Here is a 7,726-nt window from a genome sequence, read left to right as displayed (position 1 = left end):
TAATGATTCCTCCTGCAAAGTGACTTGCCTGGTGAGCTTGGCACTATTCAGCCAAAAACATTATATTGTGGATGAGAATTGAGAGCAATGGCAGAGGCATTCCAGAAGTAAAAGCCTCTGAACTGCTGCACAGTATTTCTGTGAACATTTAAGACTGTTTCTGCATAATCAGTACACAATACATAATCAGTACATAATCAGTTGTAAATATTATTACATATTTCATGACAACACTGTTAATCCTTGTACATCATACTTAGTAGCAGTAGGGCTTGACTGAGTCACTCCTCTTCCTTGGGGGGTCAAAGACATAGTTTCTGCCTTAAACAGCTGTAACTATATAAAAGGATTTGTCAGTCTCTGTATAAAGACGAACAAATGTCCAGTTCATAGAGACCATGGATTTTGAATAGGTTTTAAGTAAGCATATATGTCAGCTATTCAGTCATGACAAAAGGATGGTTTGAAAGAGGCATTAGGGACTCCTGTTAGAGTAGGAGTTATCACGTTCATGATTCTTGCTGAGGACATTCACCCACTATTTCTTGTCCCTAGTCTTATATTCTCTGAGTTCTGTGCAGGCAGACACAAAACAAAACCTGGCCCATCTGGTTACTCACTCAGTCCATCTACATTAATAAGATTAGCTTTGGGGAGCAAGTGTGAGTGAACAAGTGCATATGAAGGTGCTGGTGAAAGTAGTTTACTAGTGGCTATATATTTACCTGGAGCGCACAAAATTAAATGCTCACTCCACTCCCCTCACAAGGTAGAGCTCCCTGGGTTTCTGCTTGGGATTATAAAAATGAGAGCAGCTGGTACAGTAGTTTGTCCATCCCCTCCTTTTCCTTGCCTCTTCCAGTGCTGATTTTACCAGCATTTAAAGCAAAAAGAGAATGAAGCAAAAAAAATATGTTACCAACATGCCTAAATCTCCAAAAACTCTCATCATCTTCCTGTGTGAATAAACTTGGAAGAAACCACAGGTAGGTTATTGTGTATGCTCATTCCTCATTGCACCATCCTGTGCAAAGTCTGTCGTCTTCTGTCTTGTGGTTGGCTTTTCATCCCCCTGAGACCTGAAGAAACAGATGAGAAAGACCAATGGTTGAGGGACACAGCCCAGCTCTGTCTAGGCCCTCTCCATAACCCCCGAGTAAATCTGCTTAAGAATCACAGTGCTCCAGGACACGTGCAGTGTGCCTTGGACTCAACAGCTCGTACCCAGTAAATCTGTCACTGCATTAAGTGTTATCTGGGCAGAGGGGACAAGGGCAATCTGATGCAATGCAGCATCAAGAGGCCTAAAGGTAGGGTCTCCATTTTTCCTCAGACTGTCCCTGTGTGCTTTCTAAAGGAAAAGGTACTTATTTTAAATCCAAACACCAGCTAGTGAACACAGAAAGTGATGCCACCATTTTCCTGATCTCTTCAGGAGCTGTAGCTTATGCAGGAGCACACGAACTGCTTGTCTGCTGCAGTGTCAGCCCTGAGCAGTGAGAAGAGGGTCTTCCACACCAACCCACCCCTGCTAATCCTTCCTCGAGACCTGGTTTAATCTTTAATATACCACCAGGCCACCTACAGAAGAAGTTTCTCTTTAAGCAGTGGTGTGGTGGGACTGTCAGTGACTGAATTTGCAGAGATCTCAGCTCTGTTTGTGCGTTGGGTTGCAGTGGACATATAAGAAATCATACAGGGTCAGTTTATTACAAAATGTTTAATGCATATTTTTATGCGTAGGGGTCCATGAAAATAAGCAGAAGCTTCTACTGCTGCTCTGAATTTCTCAGTGAAATTGAGACAGAATAAACAGCCCAAAACCTAGACTATCATTAGGAAGGGTACAGTTCCCTTAGATGCAATGTTTCTGAATGCAGTTTTATATTTTGGCAGTGCCAGTCTCCCATTAAATAATTCGCAAAAATGCCATTCAGATACTTTTTCCCCCCATTGTACAGAAACAGCTGCCATGAGTGAGTTGGTAGAAAATGTTTACAGCCAAATAATAAGAGGAAGAATCATTTGGCACAGCTCAGTGGAATGTTAATCAGGTTCTTAAGTTAACTGCTTTCCTAAGTGAGGAGAGGGGAATTAAAACAAATACTTTCAGTCTCTAGTTTCTATTGAAAAATTATATGTACTCCATTTTCAGAGAACTCTTAAGTACAACAAATGGCAGCAGATATTTTCCTATTTCTCTGAATATAGAAATTAAGGGGAAAAATTATTGTACATCCATGAGGTGACAGAGTTAAGTGAAATTGGAGAAAATGTCACATGTATCCTTCAAAGATAATTCACATGTCAATTCATGTCACCCTGTAGAACTACACAGCTGGTTCTGTGGTCATGTACACTGGCAGCACTTGCACAACCAGTCAGCTGAGCAGTGACAGAATGTTGGTTGTGCTGACCCTGTAGTCTGAGCTCCCATTAAATGTTCAGTTTAATCTAACACTACTGTATCATTAAATATATATATATATCACATAGGACAAGCTGGTTTATTGATGGGGAACTTTTTCTCTGTGTTCCCTGACCCGCAGTGACTTTGACCTACTTTAACAGTGCACTTGTACTTTCTCTGGGGGACTCTTTGGATGTTTGACCATACAGCCCTAAATTAGCAACTTGACATTGAAATGCTGATTTACACCTGCAGTCAAATGGATAACACATGTTAAAGATTGATTGTCAGCATCTCTAATACGTTATCGCTTCATTCTGCGGCATTGTCGCTTGCCTTTATGGGATTTAAGGAAAACATTGTGTGGCATTGTTGGTATGGCTATGGACACAGCTGTGGGGGGCTGACACTGTGTATGGACTTTGTCATTTATCTAAAAGCTGACATCACTTTCAAAAAAACACTGTTTAAGTGTTGCTGTATATTTTAAAACAGCATTGGAAATAAGGAAGCTTTTTTGATTGCATAAAAAACCATTTAACATTGAATAACTTGCTCTTCTGACCTTTTCACCTTAAGAAAGATTAACAGTGGCTTAGATCAGAACTTCCCTCCCAACCCAATCAGGGGTCTGAATGCTCCAGGGATTCAGACAGACAAAGAAAGTCATTTCACCTCTAGGTCACCAGCACAGACCTAGGGTGTCTCACTAGTGACCATTAGATGATTGCTCAGTTGTTTATGTGCAAGAGTTGGTGGTCATGATCCATTTTCCAATGGACAGGTTCCTGCCTCATGAAAGCTGTCACTACATGCTTATCCAAGCAGCAACAAATGTGAATTAACATGAAGAGAGCTTGAACTGCATTTGCCTTACACTGCCAAAAACCTCAGAGCCTCTGTAACACTTGTTTCAGCGGATCAGAGCCTGGCCAGGAAGGGGCGAAGCTGTGTCAGTGCTGTGTTGTGAGCGGTGGCACTTCAGGGTTCCCTTCCAGAGGGCTGCAACCTCTGCTCCCTACCTCTGGAGCACGTGGATCCTGTTCAGACACACTCAAAGTGGCACCATTTGCATTTCTGGCAGTTAGGACATCCTAGAATAACACATCCCACAGCCTTCATGTAGTCATCTCCCAATGTTAGTTCTTGGTGTGGTCAAGCTGGTGTACTTCATACCTACTGTACTTGTATTTTAAATAGAAGTCCTAAAAGTAGGACTCCTCCACTGGCAAAACTGAGCAGAGAGCTATTGGGCAGATTCTGATAGTAAAGTAACCATTTGTGACTTCTCATGTCAGAAATTATAACGTCACCCACTGTAAAGCACAGTTCAGGGACCTGCTGAACAGAGCTGAGCTAAAATCACCGACGCGCCAAACAAAGGCAGCACAGGGTCAGCTGACAGGCTTTAAAGTTCTAAATATGTCCTTCACCAGCAACATCTGCATGCCCACAGCAAGCAAGGCACTGGGAAAAACTGACGTGAGTGCAAACATCTGCATACAATTTTTTTAGCGGCTGAGACATTGAGCGTGAATATATAACACAGTTACACTCTAGAGAGAGAGGAAGTTGAAATGCCAGGATCCAGGAGTCTACTACTTTTGGCTGACCAAGCTGAGAGGATATATGAACATCAGACTTCAGGGGGACATCTAAGATGAGAATATGCATTTTAAAAAATGGTGTAAAAACCTGAAGGATGAGGAATCTAAACCCATATAGTTATTAAGGAGAACGTGCCATGTCCATTGCAAAGCCCACAAAAATTCTGTCGTGTTCCCTGTTGGTTTTCTCTCACCCAGGGTTACCTCTGTACAGTACTTTCCTCGTACTGGACAGAGCAACAGAACAGATTACAAGTAGAATTGAATTAATAAAGGTAAATGCTTAAGTGTAAAGGCTAAGAGGAGAGAGCAAAAGGACAAGTAAAGATCATCAGTTCTGCGAAAACCAAAGATCTCAGAGGCTGCTGCGTGACTTTTACTGACCTCCGCATAGCTTATGAGATTGAAAATCCTCTCCTATGTATTTGCAGCATTAATTCCTCTTGTTATCTGAGGTGATCTACTTTAATCAGATTCCTACAAACAAGTCAAGTACTTAGAGCAGAAGATCTTTGACACCCCTTCTTGGCAGCGTCAGTGGAGAGGACAAAGACCAAACTAGCAGGAAGATCAGATAAACCATCTCATCTCTGCAAAAACTCTTTCAGGATAATTGGCATCAGAGGGAGTCCCCTCCCTCCAGGCTCGTACCTGCATGCTCTGTGGTCATGTGATGTAATGGCTGCACAAAAGCTACTTCAAAATTCTCACATTTCAAAGACTGGTGCTCCCATGCTGTTTCAAAACCTCCTCTGTTGCTGTGCCATCTCCTGTGCTACCTTGCTGCTTCACACAGGCCCATGGCTTAAGTCTGGATCAAACGAGGACTCACAAACTTGATCCTCATATGCCTTTAGTGCAGCTTTACTTCCTATCTTCTAAGTTTCTGGAACTGGGGTTTCTGAGTGCCAATAACGACAGTCCTTGTTTTAAATCTAATCTCATTTTCACACAGAACTTGAGCCAGAGGAGGCAATGCCGTTTGATACCCTCCAAAGACTTTCATCCCCACAAAGAACATGTGTTGCACGTGGCAAAAGGAGCTTGATGGCTGTGTGAGGACATACTAGAGACATGTAAGGTGACAGTTCAAGTTGCCTTACTATTTAGACTTATCCACTGGAGAAATCCTAAGTATTCTGTGCCTGGTTAGCCAAGCAGTGGATTTTACTGCATATGGTGTGAGACACAGTGTGCAGTTGGAGCAAGAGGGCTACCACTACATAAATCCAGGAACCACTGGACAAGCTTGTATTAACATGCTTGTTTGCCCAAAAATGGTTATGTTCATAGCAAGAGCCAGTAGTCAAAATAATCTTAAAATATTCTAAAGAAAAAAAAAAAAAAGGGAGTGAAAAAATACCATACAAAAATCCCTATGCTTTATCAGGGGAATAAAGACATCACTGATCAATTAGCTTGAAAAATTAATAAATCAAGGACAAATGTAATAAAATTCAGCATTTTAATCAGCTATTGTTGTCACAGCCCAGTTTGGACATACCGCCTCTTTGTTGACATTTTTAATGCTTTCTGTGGATTACCAGTACATGACCAGTATATGAAAGCTTGTTAAGCCTCCACGTGCTCAGCCTGGCCCTAGCTTTAATACTGGCTTAGTGCAATCCCTTCTGCTGGCACAAGCTCTGCGGGACTTGAACCTTGCAGTGCTGGGCATTGTGTTTCTTGATAATCATCGTATGGACTTGCTCAAGTGTGTTTTACGAGCTTAGGGCAAATTTGTGAATGCCCAATTATCTATATGTAACTTTTTTAAGAGAAGCCAACCAGACTTGTGGGTTTTTAATTTTGTCAGGATCCTGCAATATCTTTTTGTAACTAGTGGGGGGATGCTTTCAGCCTGGCTTCCAGGTCTGGCTGGTGTTTTCTTTCCTGACTAACAGAGAAGTCTGTTCATTAGTCCTTTCTTTCTTGCATCTCTCTCACCTGGGCCCTTGTAGTGAATTTAAAGTTCACCTCAATCTTATTCCCATTCAGGAAAAATCTGCTACAGCAGCTTCTAGCCAGATGCAAATTCACATGTTACTTTTAAAAATCTTTTACTTATTCACAGATCTTTCAGCCATGCAGCGCTACCTCAATTTTGAACTAGATTTTTAGTCTGCTATGAGTGGGAGGTGAAATTTTTGATTGTGTATCTGTCTCTCTATTCCTTTCATTTAGAGAAAAATAACAGATTATGTATGAGAAGCTCACTTCCTATTTTGCTTTTTTGTTGTTGTTGATTTTCCTTTTCAGTCATTTGCAGTTGCAATTCTGTGGCCCTAAAAGGAAACAAAGCAGTTCTCCTTCCACAAAAAGTGGTGCTGGCACTGCATCACGCAGAAGTGTTGTAGAGTAGGTGCCTGCAGCAGGCATGTGCAGTTTTATCCCATCTTATTTTTAAATGGTTATCTGTGCATCACTCTGGTTCACAATCCTATTCCAAAAATATCTGAGGTTTATCCTTATCATATTCCCCAGCTAGCAGTAAGAAATAGGCTCAAGGGGCTCAGTACAGATTAGATTTATTTGCCTCTTACACAACGAGGTACAAGATCCAGGTAGAAGCCAGAGACCTGCCTTGGGAAGAGCTCTGTCCTCTGTGGGCCAGGGAATCCCTTGGCAATATTCCTTGCCTATACTGAGAGTACCAGGATGCTTCCCACCAACTTCAAGGGAACAATACTATGCTAAAAAAGGATTAATTTTTTCACAGAGGCCAGGATAAATAAGGTCTAGAGGTTTCTGACACTTATCTTAAATCACGCAACATTTTAATTACAGTTTTTGTAATCATATTTGATCTTTTTATTCGATTCATTTTTTTAAGTTCATAAGCTCTGACATACTTGGTAAACAGGACAAGCATCTACACTTGTTTCTTCCAAGTGTATCAGAACAGATTCAGCCCTTGCGAAAAGCACTCTTGCTATCTCTCCAGAGGAACGTTTCACCGGTTTATTTGGATTTTCTGCCACGTTTACAAGGGTTACTGAGCCTCCTGCTGTTTTCAACAGTTGTTTTTCTCTCAGCCTCAGCAAACATCTCTTCTCCTCCACCTTTACCTCCTTTCTACCCACATTCCGAAGAATCAAATACCTTCCCTGTCCCAGACTTGCAAATAAGGTTAAATGGGTGTTTTGAGAGACACCATATGTCTGTTCTTGTGTCCTGAGGTGTTCTCCTCCTCCTCCTCAGTTGTCCCTCTTCACCTTTGGTCACCCTGTTCTTGCACCAGCAAACATTTTGATCCTTTGCTGTCAGCACTGAGAGTTCAGCTATTTGATAAACTGCTACATCACAGCAAGGGATTTGGATTTCCCATGTTTGCTCGGGAGTCTTCAGTCAAAGATATACCCTAGTGCCAAAACTTCTTTGGGTCTTCTCATGGCTGCAGGGGCACCATGTGAATTAAGTTAATAACTTATTAATTGTCTTTAGCAGTGAGGAAAAAAATTGAGCCTGATCTCCAGATATTTTATAATGTTTGAGGAACAAAGCAATGATTCATGGAGTCAAAAATTGTTTGGTTTCCTGCTCCCACCATAGACTGGAGTCTTGCTAGGTCAGTAGGGAGCCAAAGGAAGACACCATATGAAATTTTCTGATATGGCTTTGCAAGCAGTTCCTGGGTTGGACATTGTGGAGAGTAATCTCCCTCAAGTTTAAAATTACTGCCTGCTGTTCTACATGTACTGCCTGTACT

This window comes from Empidonax traillii, unplaced genomic scaffold (genome assembly GCF_003031625.1).
Source record: "Empidonax traillii isolate 1590-97213 ecotype Southwest subspecies unplaced genomic scaffold, ASM303162v1 scaffold438:size550143, whole genome shotgun sequence".
Classification (NCBI taxonomy): Eukaryota; Metazoa; Chordata; class Aves; order Passeriformes; family Tyrannidae; genus Empidonax; species Empidonax traillii.
Note: the sequence above shows the minus strand (reverse complement) of the source record.